The sequence below is a fragment of the Delphinus delphis genome, chromosome 2 (assembly GCF_949987515.2).
Source record: "Delphinus delphis chromosome 2, mDelDel1.2, whole genome shotgun sequence".
NCBI lineage: Eukaryota > Metazoa > Chordata > Mammalia > Artiodactyla > Delphinidae > Delphinus > Delphinus delphis.
Window position 1 is genome coordinate 175,093,858 of NC_082684.1, and position 24,300 is coordinate 175,118,157.

The 24,300-nt window shown below is 43.7% G+C and overlaps 1 long non-coding RNA gene across 1 annotated transcript in view; it reads left to right on the forward strand.

Moving 5' to 3' along the window:
- Positions 1-7,646, forward strand: part of LOC132419919 (uncharacterized) — a 49,125-nt gene extending 41,479 nt beyond the window's left edge. Inside the window, exons 3-5 of the long non-coding RNA XR_009518276.1 lie at positions 3,728-3,927; positions 7,328-7,459; positions 7,561-7,646. This is a non-coding gene — a long non-coding RNA (uncharacterized lncRNA). The remainder of the gene's footprint in view (positions 1-3,727; positions 3,928-7,327; positions 7,460-7,560) is intronic.
- Positions 7,647-24,300: the final 16,654 nt, after the last annotated feature.

Here is a 24,300-nt window from a genome sequence, read left to right on the forward strand (position 1 = left end):
TGTCTGTACGTTTTCCACGGCTCTGAGTCTGGGAAATCTGGTGTGCGTGGCTGAGGGACACGAGCTCCACTCATCCCCATGGTGCTTTCCTGGAAACCTGATGAAACAGCATTATAATTAAGGTCACATCCTGACCAAGGACTTAGCAGCAGATAACTCATAGACCTGATGCCCCCACCATGTAAATATTAATGCAATGGTTATAGAATTAAGAGATCACCTAATCCAACCTCCTTAATTTACAATTATACTAAATGTTCCATAAAGATAACCATGCCAGAGTTGCTCACCACTATATTTTCAGGACTAGCACAAAGAATAAGATACAGGTGTTCTAATTGTGTTTTCTTAGATTCTGTCTTTGTCTGCTTGACATCCATTCATCACTGGGCCAATTATGTTAACTATATTTTCTCCCCCCAGCTTTATTGAGGTATGATTAACAAATAAAAACTGTACGTATTTAAGGTATACAGTGTGAGATTTTGATATACCTTGGGAAATGCAAGCTAACTAACATATCCATCACTTCATGTAGTTACTTTTTATGTGTGTGGTGAAAACATTTAAGATTTACTTTGAGCAAGTTTCAAGTATACAATAGAGTATTTTAGTCACCATATGGTGCATTAGATCTCCAGAACTTATTCCTCTAGCATAACTGAAACTTTGTGCTCTTTGACCAACATCTCCCCATTTCCCCCACCACCCACCTGCCAGCCCATAGCAACCAACATTCTACTCTCTACTTCTGTGAGTTTGACTTTTTTAGCCCTACGTATAAATGAGATCATGCAGTATTTGTCTTTCCGTGCCTGGTTTGTTTCACTAAGCCTAACATCCTCCAGGTTCATCCAGGTTGTTGCAGATAAAAGGATTTCCTTTTTTTTTTTTTGTATGGCTGAGTAATATTCCTGTGTGTGTGTGTGTGTCATATCTTTTATCCATTCATCTGTTGATGGATACTTGGAATGGTTCCATATCTTGGCTGTTGTGAATAGCGCTGCAACGAACATGGGAGTGCAGATATCTTTTCAAGACAGTGATTTCGTTTTCTTCAGATATATACCCAGATGTTGGATTGCTGGATCCTATGGTAGCTCTATTTTTAATTTCTTCAGGAACCTCCATACTGTTTTTCATAGTGGCTGCACCAGTTTACATTCCCACCAACAGTGCACAAGGGTCCCCTTTCTCCACATCCTTGCCCACACGTGTCACCTTTTGTCTTTTGATAATAGCCATTCTAACAGATACAAGGTGATACCTTTTTTTTCTTTTTTTTGCTTTTGATGTGTATTTCCCTGATGATTAGTAATGATGAGCATTTTTCATGTGCCTTTTGACCATTTGTATGTCTTCTTTTGAGAAATATCCCTTCAGGTCCTTTGTCCATTTTTTACAGGTCATTTTTTTCTTGCTATTGAGTTGTTTGAGCTCCTTGTGTATTTTGGATATTAACTCCTTATCAGATATGGCTTGCAAATATTTTCTTTTATTCCATAGATTGTATCTTCACTCTGTTGATTGTTTCCTTTGCTGTGCACAAACTTTCTAGTTTGATACAATTCCATTTGTTTATTTTTGCTTTTGTTGCCTGTGCTCTGTTTTCATATTCAAAATATCATTATCTACACCAATGTCAATAAGCTTTTCCTCTATTTTTTTCTTCCAGTAGTTTTATAGTTTCAGTTCTTAACGTTTACGTCTGTAATCCATTTTGAGTTGATTGTTGTATATGGTGGGAGGCAAGGGTCTAATTGCATTCTTCTGCTGTTGATATCCAGTTTTCCCAGCACTATCTGTTGAAGAGACTGTCTTTTCCCCCATTGTGTGTTATTGGCACCTTTGTTGAAGATCAATTGACCATAATATGTGGATTTATTTATGGACTCTCTATTCTTTTCCATTGGCCTATGTATTCGTTTTTATGTTAGTATCATACTGCTTTAGTTATTATAGCTTTATAGTATATTTTCCTGCTAAAGATTGCTGTGGCTATTCATGATCTTCTGTGGTTCTATACAAATTTTAGGATTTTTTTTTTTATTTCTGTGAAAAATGTCATTGGAATTTTGATAGGGATTGCCTTGAATATGTAGATCACTTTGGGTAATGTGACTATTTTAACATTTTGATTAATTCTCTAACATGGGATATTTTTCCATTTATTTGTGTCTTCTTCAGTTCATTCTATCTGTGTTTTATAGTTTTCATTGTACAGATATTTCACCTCTGTGACTACATTTATTCCTAAGTGTTTTAATTTTTTGATACTACTGTAAATGGAATTTTCTTAATTTCTTTTTCAAATAGTTCATTGTTAGCATATAGAAACAGAACTGATTTTTGTATGTTGATTTTGTGTCCTATAACTTTACTGTGTTTATTAGTTCTAACGGTTTTTTGGTGGAGTCTTTAGGGTTTTCTATATACAACATCACGTCATCTGCAAACGGAGACAGTTTTACTTCTTCCTTTCCAATTTGAATGCCTTGTATTTATTTTTCTTGCCTGATTGCTCTGGGTAGGACTTCCAGTACTAGGTTGAATAGGAGAACATCCTTGTCTTGTTCCTAATCTTAGAGGAAAATCTTTCAGCTTTTCACTATTTACAATGATGTTAACTGTGGGCTTGTCATATGTGGCCTTTAGTATGTTGAGGTACATTCTTACTATACCTGATTAGTTGAGTTTTTTTTTTAATCATGAAAGCGTGTTGAATTTTATCAAATGCCGTTTCACCACCTATTGAGATGATTATGATTTTTATCCTTTCTTCTGTTAATATGTTGTATTGTCACATTGATTGATTTGCGTATGTTGAAACATCCTTGAATCCCAGGGATAAATGCCACTTAATCATGGCATATGATCTTTTAAATATGATGTTGAATTTGGTTTGCTAGTATTTTGTTGAGGATTTTTGCATCTATCTTCATCAGGGTTATTGGCCTGTAATTTTCTTTTCTCATAGTGTCCTTGTCTGCCTTTGGTATGAGAGTAATGCTAGCCTCATAAAATGAGTTTGGAACTGTTCCTTCCTCTCCAGTTTTTTGGAAGAGTTTGAGAAGGATTGGCATTAATTCTTCTTTAAATATTTGCTAGAATTCACCAGTGAAGCCATCAGGTCATGGACTTTTTTTGTTGGGAGGTTTTTGGTTACTGATTCAATCTCCTTACTCACGATTGGTCTATTCAGATTTTCTATTTTTTCATGATTAAGTCTTGATAGGTTGTAGGTTTCTAAACGTTGATCCATTTCTCTAGGTTAAGCAATTTGTTGGCATATAATTGTTCATAGTACTCTTTTAATCCTTAGTATTTCTGTGGTGTTAGTTGTAATATTTCCTATTTCATTTACAATTTTATTTATTTGAGGCTTCTCTCTTTTTTCTTTTCTAGCTAAATAGTGGTCAATTTTTTTTCTTTTTAAAGAACGACTCTTTGTTTTATTGATCTTTTAAATTGTTTTTCAAGTCTCTATTTATTTCTTCTCTGATCTTTATTTTCCATTCTTCTGCTAACTTTGGGCTTGTTTGTTCTTCCTTTTCTAGTTCCTTGAGTTATTAAAGTTAGATTGTTTATTTGAAATCTTTCTGTTTTCTTATTGTAAGAATTTATTTCTATAAACTTTCCTTTTGGAGCTGCTTTTGCTGCTTCCCATAGTTTTTGTATGTTGTGTTCCATTTTCATTTGTTTCAAGGTAATTTTTTTTTTTTTTTAGCGGTACGTGGGCCTCTCACTGCTGTGGCCTCTCCCGTTGCGGAGCACAGGCTCAGGATGCGCGTGCCCAGCGCCCATGGCTCATGGGCCCAGCCGCTCAGCAGCATGTGGGATCCTCCCGGACTGGGGCACGAACCCTCATCCCCTGCATCGGCAGGTGGACTCTCAACCACTGTGCCACCAGGGAAGCCCTGTTTCAAGGTAATTTTGATTTCTTTTTAAATTTATTCTTTGACTCATTGATTATTCAGATGCATGCTATCAATTTTCCATGTTTGTGAATTTTCCAATTTTCCTCCTATTATTCATTTCTACTTTTATACCACTGTGATTGGAAAAGATACCTGATATGATTTCATACTTCTAAAATGTGTTAAGATGTGTTTTGTGGCTTAACCTATCATCTATCCTGGAGAGTGCTCAGTGTGCACTTGAAAAGAATGAGTATTCTGCTGCTGTTGGATGGAATGTTCTGTTTGTCTGTTAATTCCATTTGGTCTAAAGGGTAGTTCAAGTCCAGTGTTTCCTTATTGATTTTCTGTTTGGGCCATCTATGCATTGCTGAAGTGAGATATTTAAGTCCCCTTTTATTATTATATTGCTGTCTATTTATCCTTCCAGCTTATTAATATTTGTTTTGTATATTCAGGTCATTCAATGTTGAGTACATACACATTTACAACTGTCATATCCTCTTAACGAATTGACCCCTTTTTCATTGTATAATGGCCTTCTGTCCCTTATGACAGTTTTTTACTTAAAGTCTATTTTGTCTTGATGTAGATTTGTCTGGTCTGCTCTGTTTTGGTTTCCATTTACATGGAACATCTTCTTCTATACCTTCCCTTTCACCCTATGTGTGGACCTAAAGCTAAAGTGAGTCTCTTGTAAGCAGCATAGAGTTAAACTGAGTTTTTTAATCTATTCGTCCACTCTGTGTCTTCTGATTGGGCAATTTAATCCATTTATATTTAAAGTAATTATTAATAGGTAAGGACCTACTATAGCCACTTTGTTAATTAAAAAAAATTGCTTTGTAGTTCCCTTGTTGGTTTTTTTCTTTATGATTACCATGAGGCTTACATAAAGCTTCTTATAACATTTATTATAGTCCATTTTATGCTGATAACAACTTAACTTACAACCACATACAGAAACTCTACATTCTTTCCTCTCCTTATCCTACGTTTTATGTTTGATGTCACAGTGTACATCTTCTAATATTGTATATCCATTAACAAATTATTGTAGCTATAGTTTAAAAAATGCTTTGTCTCTTAACTTTTATACTACAGTTAAAATGATGTATGTACCACCATTACAGTACTAGAGTATTTGAATTTGACTATATTCTTACCTTTACAGTGAGTTTTATACTTTCATATGTTTTCATGTTGTTGGTTAGTGTCCTTTCATTTTAACCTGAAGAACTCCCTTTACAACTTCTTATAAGGCAGGTCTGTTGGCGATGGACTTCAGCTTTTTAATTTTTCAATTTTTTTGGTCTGGGAAAGTCTTTATCTCTTTTTAATTTCTGAAGGACAGCTTTGCTGGGTATAGTAATTTTGGTTGGCAGTTTTTTCTTGTGACACTTTGAATGTATCATCCCACTCTCTCCTGGCCTGTAAGATTTCTGATGAGAAATCCACTGATAGCCTTATAGGAGTTTCCTTGTATGTGACAAGTCACTTTTCTCTTGTTTCTTTCAAAGGTCTCTCTTTGTCTTTAACTTATGAGAATTTGATTATGATATGTTTTGGTGATGATCTCTTTATGTTTAGTCTATTTGGGGTTCTTTGGGCTTCATGGATCCGGATGTTCATGTACCTCTCCAGATTTGGGAGGTTTTCTCTAATTTTTAAAAATAAGCTTTCTGTCCCTTTCTCTTTCTCTGCTTCTTCTGGGACTTTAATAGTATCAGTAAATTGGTCTGCTGATGGTGTCCCATCAGCAAATTCTTGTAAGCTTTCTTTTTTTCCTGCTTCATTTCATTTTTGTTCCTCTGACTTAGTAATTTCAAGTGACTTGTCTTTGAACTTGCTGATTCTTTCTTCTGCTTGATTGAGTCTCATGTTGAAGTTCTCTGTCAAATTTTTCAGTTCAGTCACTGCATTCTTCAGCTACAAAAATTGTTTGGTTATTTTTTATTGTTTCTCTTGGTTAAGCTTCTCATTTTGTTCATGTATTGTTTTTCCGATTTTGTTTAGTTTATCTGTGTTCTCTTGTAGGTCACTGGGCTCCTTTAAGATGATTATTTTGAATTCTTTGTTAGGCACTTCATAGATTTCTGTTAATTTAGGATCAGTCATTAGTGCTTTATTTTGTGCCTTTGGTGGTATCATGTGTCCCTTATTGCCTTCTGTGTATTTGAAGAAGTAGTCACTTCTCCCAGGCTTTACACACTGGCTTTTGCAGGGAAGACTCTTCACCAGTCAATCTGTCCAGAGATTCTGGGCAGGCCAGCTGATGGGTTCCATAGGCTGGCTTGCTGCTGGATGGAGTCCTTAAGGGGCTGGCCTTTTGCCTAGGCCACTGGGTGGGTGGGCCTGGCACCTGGGTCCATTGGAGCCAGCCTGGTGCCTGGGTCTTCAGGGGTGTACCTGGAACATGAGTATACTGGGATGGGCCTGGAGACTGGTCCACAGGTGTGGGCTGGGATGCTGGGTCCATGGAACTGGCCTGGTTGCTGGGGTCCACAGGGTCAGGCTTGGAGACTGGGTCTGCAGGGATGGTCTGGGAACCTGGGTCTGTGGGGGCCAGCCTGGAGCTGGGGTGGGCTTTGAGCCCAAGTCCTCAGACCAGTTTGGCATTGGGATGGGCCTGATGCCTGGGTCTACAGGGATGGACCTGGTCCTGAGTCTTTGGGGGCTGGCTTGGTACCAGGGCCCACAGGAACAGGTATTGAGCCTGGATCCATGGAGGCTGGCCTGGTACTGGGTTAGCCTGGAGCCTGAGATCATGGTGACGGGCCTGGAGCCTGAGTCTGTGGGGGTTGACCTGGGGCCTGGGTCCATAGGGGAAGTGCTGGAGCCAGGGCCTTACATGCTGGCCCAGCACCAGGGTTCACTGGGACAGGCCTGATGCTGTGGTCCACAGCAAAGATGAGTGCTCATTTTACTCTCCTTCCTCCATGAAGTGGGTATCTTTTTCCATGCTGCACTGTAAGGAGTTGGGGGAGGGCTGGCACAGAGCCTTAGTCCATTCAGGCTGCTCTACCAAAATACTATAGACTGAGTGGATTATAAACACAGAAATTTATTTCTCATGGTCCTGGAGGCTGCACACCAAAATCAGGGTGCCAGCATGGTTGGGTTCTGGTGCACTGCAGAATGCTGACCTCTCTCTGTGTCCTCACGTGTTGGAAAGGGCAAGGGAGCTCTCCTGGCCCTCTTTTATAAGGACACTAATCTCATGCATGAGCGCTCTACCTCCCAAAGATCTCCCAAAGGCCCTACCACCTAGCACCATCACAGGGGACATTAGGTTTCAACATACGGATCTTGGGAGAGCACAGACATTCAGACCATAGTACATGGGTGATGTGAAACTGTCCTTCCTACCATCTTCATTGCATCTTTTCTTATTTCCCTGCTCTACTCAGGTGCTGTAAACTCTCACCTGGATTCCTCAGCCCTTGTGAAGGTATTTCCACGTGTGGATGCCTGTTCAGATTGATGTTTTTTGAGGGACAAGGGCTGGGAACGATTTTGCCGTCTCGCTGGTGTCACTCCTAGTGAGTATACTTTCCTACTTTATGCATTCTTTTTTTAAAATTATTTATTTATTTATTTGCGGTACGCGGGCCTCTCACTGTTGTGGCCTCTCCCGTTGCAGAGCACAGGCTCCGGACGCGCAGGCTCAGCGGCCATGGCTCACGGGCCCAGCCACTCCGCGGCATGTGGGATCCTCCCGGACCGGGGCACGAACCCGCGTCCCCTGCATCGGCAGGCGGACTCTCAACCGCTGCGCCACCAGGGAAGCCCTTTTTTTTAATTTTTAAAAATTTTTTTAAATTTTTGGCTGTGGTGGGTCTTTGTTGCTGCATGCGGGCTTTCCTCTAGTTGTGGAGAGGGGAGGCTACTCTTCGTTGCGGTGCGTGGGCTTCTCTTGTTGTGGAGCAGAGGCTCTAGGCACGTGAGCTTCAGTAGTTGTGGCATGTGGGAGTTGTGGCTCTCGGGTTCTAGAGCACAGGCTCAGTAGTTGTGGCACATGGGCTTAGTTGCTTCGCAGTATGTGGCATCCTCCCAGACCAGGGCTCAAACCCGTGTCCCCTGAATTGGCAGGCAGATTCTTAACCTCTGCACCACCAGGGAAGCCCCTATTTTATGCATTCTTGATACTCTGGCATTTGGGGGTCTTGTAGACCCTGGGCGAGACTGCCCTTCCCAGAACTAGCCGGTTCTTAGAGCTAGCAAAGGGCTTGGGCGGGGGCACACCTTTCCCAGGCAAATCAAACAATCCCAAGTCTATCCTCAACCAGCTCTTTATCTAACTCTCACACACCAGGTCAATATTTTCTCTGCCCTGAACCATCCCGGGGCCAGGTACCAGGCAACTAGAGACCACCCATATTGCCCAAAGCCTCCTGGAATTATTCAGTCTAGTCAGTCCTGAGCTCTTCATCCTACACTGCTTCCTGCAGAAGCCCCAGTACAGGCTCTGACTCGGCTTTCCCTCACTCCTGTCTTCGGCCTCCTGAGCATCCTGAGTTTCCCCTGTAGCCCTGCTTGGAGTGGTGTGTTCCCTTCTCTTGGGAAAGGTATGTAATAAACTCTTCTCTCAATGGCGTTGGCCTCTCTGTGTCTCCTCCATCAATTAAAATCCCACAGTACATTTCAGAACAGAAGGTGCCTAATAAATACACGACTGTCTCAATGAATGAAAGAGTGAATGGATGAATTAAAAATAATGTCCACAGATCTTAAGTGGCTTGTCCAAGGTCACCCGGCCAGGCAACAGTCACAATCTGAAACCCTCTGTCTCTCAACTTTTATTTGTTGCTGCCTTCCTTTGGGACTCAGAGTACTTGCCCTGTTGGTGAACAAGGAGCTGGCATATCTAAAGAATACACACAGTCAAAAAAAAAATACAACTCTATCATATCGTAAATTTGATCTCTCGAAACCGTTTTTTCAGGCTATCGCAAAATAAAATGTGTATTTCCTTCCTAACTGTATTTGCTTTTTCAGAATTTAAGAGGTTTTTAGGGATGATTCCTATGTTTCTTTTTAAAAGCTGTTTCGGATTCTTGTTAGTGTCCTTTGATGCATAAGAGTTTTTAATTTTGATGAAGTCCAATTATCAATTTTAATTTATTGCTTGAACTTCTGTTGTTATATTTAAGAGACCATTGCCTAATCCAGGGTCATAAAGATTTATCCTATATGTTTCCCTCTAACAGTTTCACAGTACAAAGTTTAACATTTGTGTATGCCAGCTGTAGTACTGTATTACTGTACTTTTCAGGGTACTGTACTGTAGATTAAAAATGTTTTCTTTAAAAAAAAAATTTAACATTTGGAAAATAAAATAAAATAAAGCTGTTTCGTGGAGAGGTGAATGGAGACCCTCTTCTTCTTGTAGTAAGTTGCCCTGCAGCAAGCAGAAGCTTCTAGAACTGTCCCACCAGTGAATCTTCTCAAAGGCAGTTCTTGCATCTTCCAAGTTTTTGAAGGCATTGCTATGGGACTTCAGCTGGGAGGGCTTGAAGAACAGGGTCTCTGGAATCTTTTTCATGTTGTTTCAGTGCTTTACCATCTTCTACTACCAAGGGCAGCCTGAAGGGTGAGAGTGAAAGGGAGGCAGCAGAAGCAAAGGTCTTAGAGATTGAAGACCTTCTCTTGTGACCTTTCTTCCCCTCATTGCTGCCCGAGTGCAAGAAGCCCTGCGGGTTAAACCAAGGAAGGACTGTAGGCTTTGGGGAACTGTTGTTCTATGAGATGATCTGAGTGGCGGAGGATGAGAGCAGGGAAATGCAAGCTAGAAACTAGGGGCTGTCTATATACTGTGACGGCTCAGAGAGGAGTCCTCACGCCAGTCAGACTTGGGTTTGAATTCTACTCGTATAACCTTAAATATGCTGACTAAGTCTCAGAACGTGCATCTGTATAATGGGACTTACAACACCCACCTTCCCCCGTTATTTTCAGAATTAGATGACATAGTAACACAGAATCAATTAAGTGCTCACCAAAAGGAAGCTGCTGTGGCATTTCTTGGGCAGATCTACAGGGAAGTGATAGTTTCACAGAAAAGGTCTTAAACGTTTGATGTTGATGTGAACGTGGCTGGTATCTGCCCAGGGCCAGATCACCTTAAATGCCCAGGCTTGGAGACTTCAAGGTGGGGGAGAGAATTGCAAATTTGGACAGACTCGCAGAATCATTCCTTCCCGGAGCTGGGAGATCTGCCAGGGGAGGCCCAGCAGTTGCTGATCTCATTTCTGTGTTCCCTGTGTGCATCCTGGGACAGAGTTTGGCTGGTCCCCAGCTCGCACCACAGTTAATGGGATGTGCTCAGTTCTAGGAATTTGATAGTCAACACTGGACAGGCGTTACTGATCACCTACTGTGTACAGTGCGCTAGGCTTACAGAGTCTATTCTTGTCCCTCCTCATGAACCAAATGAGAAGCTGAACTTTCCTGGAAGCAAACAGGCTGGAAACTACCTGCTTCTGTCCAGGGCTGAGGTTGTCCAGAGCACTGTGGAAAAGAGTCATTGTTGATCATAAAGTCAGTGGCTCTTTGTGACTTTCCAGTACAACTTAACCAAAGGTCATTGCAAAACTTCAGGAGGAAAAGGTAGAACAATGTGATTTTCAAAGCTGTGAGTTTCTGAGAATTAAAAAAAGTAATAATTCAAGGGTAATTTTTCAAAGATAAGTATCATCCTATTGAATTTTTTCTTATTTGCATAAATGTTTATTTTTAAACTTTAAAAACAGTGTATGCACTCTTACCATATGCAAAAATTAACTCAAAATGGAGCAAAGACCTAAAGATAAGAGCTAAAACTTCTTTCTTTTAGGAGAAAACATAGGGGGAAAGCTTCATGGCATTGGAGTTGGCAACAGTGTTTTGGCCGACACCAAAAGCACAGGCAATAACAACAACAACAAAAAATAGACAAACTGGACTTCCACAAAATTAAAACTTTTGTGTATCAAAGGACACAATCAACAGAGTGAAAAGGCAACCCATTGTATGGGGAAAATATCTGCAAATTATATATCTGATAAAGGATTAATATTTAGAATATATAAGGAACTCCTACAACTCAACAACAAAAAACAATTTGATCTAAAAATGGACTTGAGAGAAAGGACTTGAATAGACATTTCCCCAAAGAAGATATCCAAAGAAGACATAAAATAACCAATAAGCACATGAAAAGATGTTCAACATCATGAGTCATTAGGGAAATGCAAATCAAAATCACAAGATACCACTTCACACCCATAAGGAATGGCTATTATCAAAAAGTCAGAAGATAGCAAGTGTTGACAAGGAATGAAGAAATTGGAACCCTTGTACTTTGCTGGTCAAAGTGTGAAATGCTGTGGAAAACAGTTTGGAAGTTCTTCAAAAAGTTAAAACTGGAATTACCATATAATCCAGCAATTTCACTCCAGGTAATATACCCAAAAGAACTGAAAGCAAGGACTTGAACAGATACGTGCACACCAACGTTAATAGCAACATTATTTACAGTAACCAAAAGGTGGAAACGACACATATGTCCATCAACAGATGAATGGATAAGAAAACATGTGGTATATATATTCAATGGAATGTCATCCAGCCCTAAAAAGAAATGAAATTTTGACACATACTGCAACATGAACGTACCTTAAAGACATTACACAAAGTGAAGTAAGGCAGACACAAAGAGACAAGTATTGTATGAGTCTACTGGTCTGAGGTACCTGGAGTAGTCAAACTCCTAGGGATGGATGGAAAATGAAATGGTGGTTTCCAAGGGCTGGGATCAGGGAGATGGGAAGTTAGTGTTCAAGTGGTACAGAATTTCTGTTTGAGAAGATGAAAACGTTCCGGAGATGATGGTGGTGATGGTTGCCCCACAGTGTGAATGTACCACTGAACTGTATACCTAAAAGTTGTTAAAATGGTAAATTTTATGTTATGTATATTTTAACACAAAAAGAGATGGAATTCTGATATACAGGATTCAACACGGATGAACCTTGAAAGCATGCTAAATGAAATAATCCGGACAGGGACTTCCCTGGAGGTCCAGTGGTTAAGACTCTACACTTCCAGTGCAGGGGGCGCAGGTTCGATCCCTGGTCGGGGAACTAAGACCCCACATGCCAGGTGGTGCAGCCAAAAAAAAAAAAGAAAAAAAAGAAAAAGAAAGAAAAGAGCCCATGGTGTCCTACAACACACACGGTTGGGGCATAAATGACACACGGGCAATCCAGATGCTGTATTTCATCGCCTAAGATGCCATCGGCTTAAAGATGCATATTCAAAAGGACAGATATTGTATGATTCCACTAACATGAGGCACTGAGAATAGGCAGATTCGTAGAGACAGAAAGTAGCACAGCAGTTACCAAGGGCTGTGGGGAGAAGGGGTACTGGGAAATTATTGTTTCATGGATTTCTGTTTGGGATGATGAAAAGGTTCTAGAAATGAATAGTGGAGATGGTTGCACAACGTTGTGAATATACTTAATGTCACTGAACTGTACACTTAAAGTGGGTAAAATGGTAAATTTTAGGTTGTTTTTATTTTACCACAATAAAAAAAGAGTAATACGTGCTCAAGTTAAAACCATCACACAATACAAAATAACATCAAACGAGAAGGGAACACCTTCCTCCCTTCCTCTCTCCCCTCCTTTTACGTGTCTCTCGCGGTTCTCTCTGTAACTCTGAATCACCCGTGTATGTCTCTGTGCCTTGATTCTCCCAGTGTAGATGGTGTCTGGGCCTCCTCTCAAGGATGGATGAGGGACTGAGAGTACTTCCGTTAACTCCCATCAACCCTCTGCCTCTATCACCTGATTGTGGATATTTACACTATACTTTTGGATATTCTAGTGATTAATTTTTAGCTTTAAATAACACACTGAAAACTTTATCTTCCGAAACTTTCTTATTATGAAAATTTTCAAACATATGCAAAAATAGAAGAGTGTAGTAAGTCCCTGTGTATCTGGGACATAGCTTCTACTTGGAACCCATAACCAATCTTATTTTTTCCATATCCTCACTTACTTCCCTCTACCAATTATTTTGAAACAAATGTTAAGACATTGTATCATTTTACCTGTAAATATTTCAGTATGTATTTCTTTTTTGTTTCATTTTGTTTTGTTTTTTTGCGGTACGCGGGCCTCTCGCTGTTGTGGCCTCTCCCGTTGCGGAGCACAGGCTCCAGACGCTCAGGCTCAGCGGCCATGGCTCACGGGCCCAGCCACTCCGCGGCACGTGGGATCTTCCCGGACCGGGGCACGAACCCGTGTCCCCTGCATCGGCAGGCGGACTCTCAACCACTGCACCACCAGGGAAGCCCAGTATGTGTTTCTTCAAAGTCAAAAAGAGACAACATAATTGCAATGCCATTACTGTACCTAAAAAAAAAAAAAAGGGAATAATTCCTTAATAGCCAGTTACTGTTGATATTTCAGTCTCAGTTTTTTTCAGTTTGTTCAAATCAGGATCCAAATGAGGCTCTTACGTTGCAATCGCTGGACACGTCTCTTTAGACTCTTTTAGTCTGCAGCTTCCTTACTCCTCTTTTGCTGAAGAAACTGCGTTGTTTGGCCTGTAGAGTTTCCACAAGTCTGGCTTTTGATGATTGCATCTCAGTGGTGTCATTTTAAGTTGTTTTTCCCTTGTATTCCGCCCCCCCTTTTTTTTTTTAAAGAATTGGCTTTTCAAATTTTATTTATTTATTTTTGGCTGTGTTGGGTCTTTGTTGCTGCACACGGGCTTTCTCTAGTTGTGGCAAGCAGGGGCTACTCTTTGTTGCGGTGCGCGGGCTTTTCATTGCGGTGGCTTCTCTTGTTGTGGGGCACGGGCTCTAGGCGTGCGGGCTCAGTAGTTGTGGCACGCAGGCTTCAGTAGTTGTGGCTCATGGGCTCTAGAGCACAGGCTCAGTAGTTGTGGCGCATGGGCTTAGTTGCTCTGCGGCATGTGGGATCTTCCCAGAACAGGGCTCGAACCCGTGTCCCCTGCGTTGGCAGGTGGATTCTTAACTGCTGCGCCACCAGGGAAGTCCCTTGTATTCCCTTTTATTTCCTATAATTTGGTGATTACAGACTTGCTCAGACTGAGATTTGATTTTATTGCAAGAATATATATAGTTCTGTTAACTTCCACCAGGTGGTACATCATATCTGGTTGTACCTTTGTAAATGATTCCCACAGCCACCGATGACCACTGCCTAGATCCTTCGATTCCTTAGGGGTCATGTTGATCTCTCGGTCCTTATTCACTTGGTAGTAGGAATGCTTCTATAAGAAGAAATTTCCCCTTTGACTCTTTGGTTATCCTAAAACACAGGAAAAGCAGAAATAATTGATTGACTCTTTTAATTACTGAAAAACTTTTTTCATGACCAGTTTTGAAAATGTTGAGTGGATTCCCGGCATCCTCTAATGGTTACCTTTGAGTTCCTTTTCCTTTCAGGATCATGAAGAACCCACATTGGATTTGTTTCAAGCCATTGCATTTCCGTTCTTACTGATGTTCAAACTGTCCTGCCTTTGGCCCATGAGAACCTCTTCAGCTTTGGTCCTGAGTCTTCTTGGCCTGATTCTAAGGCTCTTTGGTAACTTCCTCATTTTCTAGGATGAGTAGATGTCCCAGGCTCCTGTGATACATTTGCTGCCCCAGGCCTGGATTAACCATTTCTCTTTTAGTAGAAAATAGTATTTAGAGATCACAGTTTGGGCATTTGAGTGCTCATTGCTACTAGTTTGGTTACTGTTAAATCTTTATTTCTAAATCCATAAAATCCAGACCATATTTGTTAACTCCCTTCCCCAGAGCCTCATTCCCAAGGGGCCTACTTGTTTTCTTCAACCTTGTCCATTTCTGTCAGTTATAAAATGACGTTTACACATCTTCAAGACTTGCAGCCTTGACATCTGCTCTGAGACTATGATTAGTCTTCCTCACTTTGTCTGTAGACTGATTATAAAAACTGGAAGCCAAAACCCACCATTTGCACAATTGTAATTCCGTAAATGTCATCCACTGATGAGCCTCAAAACAGGATGATTAGGTCTATCACAAGGGAAAATGTGTTCCTATCCCACTGTGCTGGAGCTCTGGAACGAAATCTTTGCAAACTTCATGGCTGAATGGAGTCTTTTTTTTTTTTTTTTTTTTTTTTGCGGTACGCGGGCCTCTCACTGTTGTGGCCTCTCCCGTTGCGGAGCACAGGCTCCGGACGCGCAGGCTCAGCGGCCACGGCTCACGGGCCCAGCCGCTCCGCAGCATGTGGGATCTTCCCGGACCGGGGCACGAACCCGCGTCCCCTGCATTGGCAGGCGGACTCTCAACCGCTGTGCCACCAGGGAAGCCCTGAATGGATTCTTTTTATAATTACAGTCAATTGCTTAATGTCATGCTCAATGTCACTTTTTATTCTGATTCATGTTTGTACTATGATGTTGTACGGCTATTTTCCCTGGAATTTCTAGCTGTTTTATTTGTTGTTGTGTTGAAGAAAGAAACATATATGCTTTCATCTGATTAAAAATTTCTAGGTTCCTAATCATAGAATTATGTAATGGAACTCACTTGCAGTTTGAAAACTTACATGGTGGAGAACTTTGGTACTTCTCATTTTAATTTTGACACACTGTTTTTCAGGCCTGTTGCAGAGTTTCAAGCTAAGATTTATTTCAGTTGCACTCCTGAGTTAATTTCACTTTTTTGTGGATCACAGATATTCCTCTCTCTCGGATTCCTATTTGCTGTGATGGCATGCATCTTCAAATACTTTTTTGTTTTTTTTTTATTTTTGAGGTTTATGGAAGATAAACTTTCTGATTTCTTCCCACCTGAAACTATTTGATCTCCTCTTTGATCGATAGTTTGGCTAGGTATAGATTCTCAGGCCTGAAATATATCTCTCCTAGAATCGTAACTGAATTTCGCTGTTGCCTTCTAGCATTTAGTGTTGTCAGTTATAAATCTCATATCTGTCTTTGTAGCAGCTCTTGGTAGTAGACTACTCACCATCCAGTCTTCCCTTTTTCCTTCTTACCGAACCCTGATTTTGTCCAAGTGTCAAGACCATTGTTTTGCCTTCTTCCCCAACCCCAGGGGGGGACTCATGATTTATTTAAACCAATCATGATAAATCCATTCTTCACATCAGAGATTGATTTAGTAATAGGCTTTTGAATGTCTCTGCTTGAGGATTTGATGATTCTAAATTGTTGCAGCCATCCTGTGACCATGAGAACAGAATGTCAGAGACAGAATAAAAGACTAAAAGAATCTGAGTTATTGATGATGTAATCACACAGTTGAATTTACCAACCCTAAAACTATCTAAGCTGATGCTTGAACAACGCATGGGTCAGTTAGGAGCACCGACCCCAACCCCATGCAGTGGATTATCCATGTATAACTTTACCGTCGGGCCTCCCGTATCCGAGGTTCCACATCTGGGGATTCAGCCAACTGCAGATCGTGCCGTACTGTAATATTACTTAACAAAAAGAAATCCAAGTATAAGTGGGCCCACACGGTTCAAACCCGTGCCGTTCAAGAGTCAGCTGTACTTTACACGGTCAGAGTTTTATTTGTAGGTAGATTTTAGACTGTCTCTTAGTTTGAGGATCACTTTGCCTCTTGGAAGAGATCAGATTTGTTACTGTTCATAACTCTTATTTTGAATCTTTGGCACCTCAACACGGCTGATTTTTGTGTTCAACATGAGGCATCTCAGGCCTAATGTTTCTCCGACCTCTTCTTCATGGAGGGATAAGGAACTCAAAAAAAAAAAAAAGTAAAGCGTCCGTACAATAAATGTGATAGGCTTGCAGAACTGAAGAGGCTGTCGAGAGTTAATTTAGTCTGCTGCCCTGACTCTAAGCAGGTCTCATGAGAAACTACCCCGTAAAATTGCTTCATATGCTTTTCATAGACACAGAAATGTCATCACCTCCCTTTGCCGTGGTGCATTCCAGTGCGTTGATGCCAAAGAAAGAGGCACGGCTTTAGAGTTTCACCGTGAAAGAAATGGGGTGGCATTTGTCCTAGTAGAACCAGTTGTTAGTCTTAGCATGTGGAAGCATTTCTTGTTGCAAGAAAACCAGCTCATGTGCAAATTGATAACATGGAAAGATTCAGGGAAGTGAGAGTTTGAACTGCAGAAATGACTTGGTTTTGCGACAGGTTTCCTAGAAGGTTCTTTAAAACACAGAGCTCACCAAATGGATTAAAAATGGAACTTCATTTCGAAAATAAAAATCCCAATTACTGCCTGTCTAATGGAGCGTTTGTTTTAAGTGACCGTGCCGTCAGATTTACAGAACCCCTCTATTAAGTGGTAGATGTGGGGAAACCTCTATTTTGGGAGTAGCACTTGCCTTTCCCCACGGGGGACTTTCCTAGGGTGGGACCTGCTCGGCTACCCTAATTCCTTCCACATGGAGGCTCCGCTATCTGCAGTTGTAAACCGTGATTCTCTGACACGCAAATCCCAGATGGTGCTTTGAATTTAAGGCCCATATTGCCTGCAGATTTCCACCACATGTGGTTTAAGTTTTTTCCGCATTGTTGCTCAATGCTTGCTCATTGAGGGGGAAGAAAAGTAGATAAATATGTAACAAAAAGAAAAAACTCTCATAGCTCTATGATTGTTAATATTTTGAAACTGATCCTTCTAGAGGTTTTCTAGGTATATTCATTAATATGTATAACTTTCTTTTTCCTTTTTTTAATTGCATTTTTATTTATATTATAGCTGATTTACAATGTTGTGTTAGTTTCAGGTGCACAGCAAAGTGGTTCAGTTATGCATATACATATATCCATTCTTTTTCAGATTCTTTTCCCATATAGGTTATTACAGAGTATTGAGTAGAGTTCCCTGTGCTATACAGTAGATCCTTGCTGGTTTTCTATTTTATATGTAGTAGTGTGTATATGTTAATCCCAAACTCCTAATTTATCCCTCCAAGTTTCCCCTTTGGTAACCATAAGTTTGTTTTTGAAGTCTGTGAGTCTGTTTCTGTTTTGTAAATAAGTTTATTTGTATCATTTTTTTAGATTCCACATATAAGTGATATCATATGATATCTGTCTTTCCCTGAGTTACTTCACTTAGTATGATAATCTCTAAGTCCATCCATGTTGCTGCAAATGGCGTTATTGCATTCTTTTTCATGGCTGAGTAATATTCCATTGTATACATGTACCACATCATCTTTATCCATTCCTCTGTCGATGGACACTTAGGTTGCTTCCGTGTCTTGGCTATTGTGAATACTGCTGCTGTGAACATAGGGGTGCATGTATCTCTTCAAATTACGGTTTTCTCTGGATATATGCCCAGGAGTGGGGCTGCAGGATCATATAGTAGCTCTACTTTTAGTTTTTCAAGGAACCTCCATACTGTTCTCCATAGTGGAGCTTTATTTTTCCTTACGAACACGGTGTTGGGCCCTGCCCTGCTCAGGGCTGCTCCCATCCTGCGTGTCACACCGTAGGCACTGCGGCTTACAGGTGACCCGGATGTACCTGTCACGAGTTACTGCTCATGAGCTGCTACTGGGCAAGGGTCCACGAGCCCATCATAGTCAACTGTGTTTATCAACATGAAGGAAAGAGCAAGGGGGCCATTGCACCCCAGAGCTACCATGTATTAAGTGCCTACTGTTTGCTCACGGAGACTGTGCCTGCGTTACCTCTGTTTCCCAGACTTACCCTGAGGGAGAGTTGGTTCCCACCTCTTTGCAGATGAGGACACGAGACTTGGCTGTGTCAGGATTTAGACTCAGATCGATTTGGCCCCAGCACCTCTATTTCCTGGGGTCCCACAGTGCGTCCAGCTGGGCAGACCAGCGGCATCTGGGGTGAAGGCGGCAGGGAGGGGAAGACGCTGTCCCTGGAGGAGGATGGAGGTGGGGATGGTCTACACTTACCTGTGACGGACTGAGCGGGCGCCCGGAGGCTGCCTTCTGCTCAGCGGGAGGGGCCGCCAGTGACCAGAACTGAGCCTCAGGGGGAGCGTCTAGGGTAGGTGAGTCAAGAGGCAGAATGAGTTCTTCTGGGCAGGGTTGGCCTGGGGAAAGCCACAGGGCTGGGAAAGCTTGGTTTGCACCCATCTGCAAAGCCCTTGAGCTTGCCCAGTCCCTGAAGGCCCGTCAGGGGCCCCAAACCCCATGCCTGCCTCTCTGGCCTCCCTGGGTGAGCCTCTCCCACAGTGTAGGTCTCCTTCCTGTCACGTCAGAACTTGGTGTCACGTGCGGCAGTCGGTCTCTCAAAAGGCTTTTCCTCCGCTAGAGTTAACTAAGGAGGTGCACGCACACTGTTGGGTTAATGGATATTATTGGCTCAGTATTCCTTCTCTCTCCCAAATACTTGCACTGGAACAGCGTTGCTGGAAATACAAAGATGAAGCTGCTACCTCCTCTTAAGCAGCTCATTACAGTGGGAGACATGACACATATAGTGGGCAGGACACGGGTACGAGGGGATGTGATAGATGTACGTGCCAAAGGTTATGTTGCTTTGTTGTTCTTGTTCTTGTTTTTTGGTTTTTGCCCCTGGAGAGAGGTGGCTGAGGACAGCCCTGGAAGGACATAATTGAGTGGGGCTTTGAGGGATGAATAGGAGCTGTATACCAGGCTGAGGGGTCACTGGACTGGGAAAGCAGCTCACCCAATGCCTGGACGTAATAATGGCTTCTGCCCCAGCTGGCTCAAGTAGGCAGAGGCCAGTAGGCTGGGCCAGACTACAGAGAGCCTCGTGTGACATCCTAAGCCGCTGGGGTTGTATCCCGTGGGCAGCTGTCCCCATCAGATTCTAAATCGTTTTAATCAGGAGAGACTTAATCTGACTTGTGTTCTGGAAAGATATTCTTGGCAACAACGAGGAGGCTGGATGAGTCACCTGGAGAAAGCGAGGCCGTATTGCAGAGACTTGGGCAATCTGGATGCTTTCAGCAGATGCTGAGAGTGCGTTTGGGTCAAGCAGGCTTTGTCCCGGGGTTCCCATGAGAGGAGACCAGCTCGGGCCTCAGGGAGAGAAAGACAGCCTCAAGGACATGTGGGGGTGGCGGCAGGTCCCCAGGGAGGTAAGAGGGGCCGTCACCGCCACCTCAGCCCTCAGCCCCTCTTCCTCCCTCTGGGGGGCGACAGGGCCCTGACACTGCCTTCACAGTCCCTCAAAGAAACGAAGGCCTCGGGCATTCATGAATCGCAGTAAATCCTGGCCGGGGCCAGTGGCAGGCCCTGGATCCCTTCCCTGTGTTCATTTTTAATGGCCATCAAGCTTTGTGAAACTCCGTTGCCTCCGGAGGTGGGGGGCAACACAAGAAGCAGGCCCCGAGCTGGGCACGGGTGTCCGGGTGGGCAGAAGGGCTCCAACCCCAAGAGACAGCCAGTTACAGAGAGTGGGGAGACTTCCAGGCCGGGAGAGCCAGGGTGGGCAGGGTGTGCTGTGCCAGGTGCCTCCTGGGCAGAATAGTTGGTTTCAAAATGCAGTTACAGAGACGGTGGAGAGTCCCAGTTCAGAGCCGGGGCTGTGGAGCCAGACTGTGGGCTCAGATCCTGGCCTCGCCACTTCCTTGCCAGGTATCCTGGGAAAGCCACCTCTCTCTCTGTGCCTCGGTTTTCTCGTCTGTAATAGGGGGGCGATAATGATACCCACATCGCAGGTTTGTTGTGAGGATGAAATGAGTTGATACACCCACAGCGTTTAGAGCAGGGAGCCCCTTGCCCAGGGGCCCATTTGCTTTTCCAGAGACCCTCCTGAGGCCAGGGCTCTCAGGAGGCCAACCACCCAGACCGACCCTGGCTCCCGGCTCTTCCTCCCCGCCCAGGTAGGCGCATCTGCACCCCGAGACACCACCTTCCCCCCCGCCCCACTTCCTGCAGATCCAAGGACCAACTGATGCCCAGATACACCCGGTCAGTGGGCGGGGGAGGGGTGGCGTGGCGCTCCCACCCGGCCGTGGAGCCTCGCCCCGCCGAGTCCCACGCAGCCCAGCCCGTCCAGCCGTACCTGGACCCTCCCCCATCCCAAACTCACCCGTCGCCTGGAACTTCAAAGTGGTTTATTCTTTTCCGTTTGCATTTGGATTCCAGGAATATTTAATGGGGCGTGTTAGAGGGAACGGCCCTACTTGCCGTCTTCCTCTCGAGATTAAACAGGTGCTCGGGCCTTCTTTAGCCAAGCTCGTCAGCTGCGGCAGCTGAGGGCCCCGGGGGCCTCTGTGGCTTTGGGGCCCCCCAAATGCTCCTCTCTCTGTTCGGGGCCTCCCCGCGACTGCCCCGCCGGCCTGGCCCAAGCTGGGCAAAGGCATCTCAGCTGTGAGGCACAAAGGAGAAAACAGGTTGCTGTCAGCAGGCACCTTTGGGGAGGGGAGGGGGAGGGGGAGGGGAGGGGGGGAGGGGAGGGGAAGGGGGAGGGGAAGGGGGAGGGGGAAGGGGAGGGGAGGGGGAAGGGGAGAGGAAGGGAGAGGGAGGGGAAAGGGGGGAGGGGAGGGGGAGGGAAAGGGGGGAGGGGAGGGGAGTAGCCAGGACCCCAGGGCCTCAGGCCCAGTACCGCTGAGCCAAACCCTTGGCTCCGTGATGGGGCTGGACCTCGAGGCAGGACCTAGAGGCTGGAATCCCCTTGGTCCCTTCCAGAACTGCCAGCCCACGCAGAGGCGACGGGGTGAGGGCTCTCCCCACCCACCCCGTGCCCCCGGGACCACCTGCACCAGGGAGCCTCTGGGAGCTGGCTCGGCCTCCGGGGCCTCCCAGGCAGTGTGTCCAAGTGAGTAGGAAAATTCCAGAGCCCAGAGATGAGCCAGCAGGGTCAGCCAGCACGCAGAGCGCTGCCCTCAGAAGACCCCGCTTCTCCCTGCCCAGGCAGGACCCTCAGGAGCCTCTAGTGGACCCTCGAGGGCCACAGGAGATCGGGACTTGCCTGCCATGGTCCCAGCAGTGTCTGTGGACTTGGAGTGCTTCCTACTGGGGGTAGGTCCTGTGTCGGCTTCAAAGCTGTCTCTACAGCGAGAGAATTCCAGTCTAGGAGATGTCAGCCCAGGCAGGATCCCCAAGGGGCACAAGGAGGCTACCTGGGGACACAGTTGCCCCTGACTGTGGCTCTCCGGACGACCCTCCCAAAGGAGCGGCCAGCCTCCGCTAAGTCCAGATGCTCCCCTCCCTTCACCTCCCAGTTCCTCTCAGGAGGGGACGCGGAACATGAGGACGCTGCCCGACACGTGTGCTCACACGCACGTGTGTGTGCAGTCACAGTCCCTGACAACGTGACCACACTGCAGAGCACTTAGGAAACAGAAGGAGGAAACACCCCCAGTGCTGCCAGGATCTCACCTGAGAGCTGCTGACCAATATGAAGAGTATTTCTAAAGAAAGCAATACAGGTCACTAAAAATGAAAAAAATTTTAAGTGTCAAAAAAAGAGTATTTCTACTTACCCTTTTTTTCTTCTTTTTGTTTTTTTATTTTTCTACTTACCCTTTAAAAAAATTTTATTGACGTATAGTTGTTTTACAATATTGTGCTAATTTCTTCTGTATGGCAAAGTGACTCAGTTATACATATATATATATATTCTTTTTGTATTCTTTTCCATTATGGTTTATCACAGGATATTGAATTGCACAGATGCTATACAGTAGGACCTTGTTGTTTATCCATTCTGTAGTTTGCATCTGCTCATCCCAAACTCCCAGTCCATCCCTCGCCTACCTGCACCCCCCCCCTTTGGCAGCCACAAGTCTGTTCTCTATGTCTGTGAGTCTGTTTCTATTTTGTAGATAAGTTCATTTGTGTCATATTTGAGATTCTACATATAAGTGATATCATATGGGGTTTTTCTTTCTTTCTCTTTCTGACTGACTTTGCTTAGTACGATAATCTCTAGGTCCATCCATGTTGCTGCAAATGGCATGATTTCGTTCTTTTTTATGGCTGAGTAGTATTCCATTGTATATATGAACCACGTCTTTTTTATCCAGTCCTCTGTCAATGGACATTTAGGTCGTTTCCATGTCTTGGCTATTGTGAATAGTGCTGCTATGAACACTGGGGTGCATGTATCTTTTAGAATTCTACTTACCCTTTTTAATCTGCAAATACTAATTTAATATGCAAATACTAAAACACAATTCAGTCATTCTTCCCCTGATCCGTGGTTTCAATTACCTGCAGTCAATCACAGTCTGAAAATATTAAATGGAAAATTCCAGAAATAAACAATACATTTTAAATTGCATGCCATTCTCAGTAGCGGGATGAAATCTGCCCAGGACATGCATCACCCCTTTGTCCAGCACATCCCACCTGTTGGTCACCTCGTAGCCATTCGGTTGTCAGATACACCGTTGTGGTACCGCAGTGCTTGTGTTTAAGTGACCCTAATTGTACTTAATATTGGCCCCAAAGCACAAGCGGAGTGAGGTCGGCAATTTGGATGTGCCAACGAGCAGCTGTAAGGTGCTTCCTTAAGTGAAAAGGTGAAAGTTCTCCACTTAATAAGGAAGGCAAAACAATCGTCTGCTGAGGTTGCTGTGTGTGGTAAGAACGAATCTTCTACCCGTGAAATTGTGAAGAAGGAAAAAGAATTCCTGCCAGTTTTGCTGTCACACCTCAGACTGCAAAAGTTACAGCCACAGTGTGTGGTAAGTGCTTTCTTAAGGTGGCAAAGGCATTACATTTGTACAATAAGATGCTTTGAGAGAGAGAGACCAGATTCACATAACCTTTATTACGGTGTATTTTTATAACTGTTCTATATTATTATTAGTTATTATTGTTAATCTCTTACTCTGCCTAACTTATAAATTGAACATTGTCATAGGTATGTAAGGGAAAAACATAGCATATACAGGGCTGGGTGCTCTCGCAGGCATCCACTGGGGTCTTGGGACGTATCCTCTTTGGATAAGGGGCGGGGGATGACTGTAGAAGCTTTACTGTTTTTCTTTTTTCTTTTTTTTTTTGGGCTGCATTGGATCTTCGTTGCTGCATGCGGGCTTTCTCTAGTTGCAGCGAGTGGGGGCTACTCTTTGTTGTGGTGCGTGGGTTTCTCATTGCGGTGGCTTCTCTTGTTGCAGAGCATGGGCTCTAGGTACGTGGGCTTCAGTAGTTGCAGCACTTGGGCTCAGTAGTTGTGGCACGTGGGCTCAGTAGTTGTGGCACATGGGCTTAGTCGCTTGTGGGATCTTCCCAGACCAGGGAATCAAACCCATGTCCCCTGCAGTGGAAGCGCGGAGTCTTAATCACTGGGCTGCCAGGGAAGTCCCTGTTGGAAGAATTTCAGATGTAGAGTCTTAACAGGTATCACTTAAAATGAGAGATTAATATTCCAGGAAATGGATGTACAGTGGATGATAGTCCACATGTT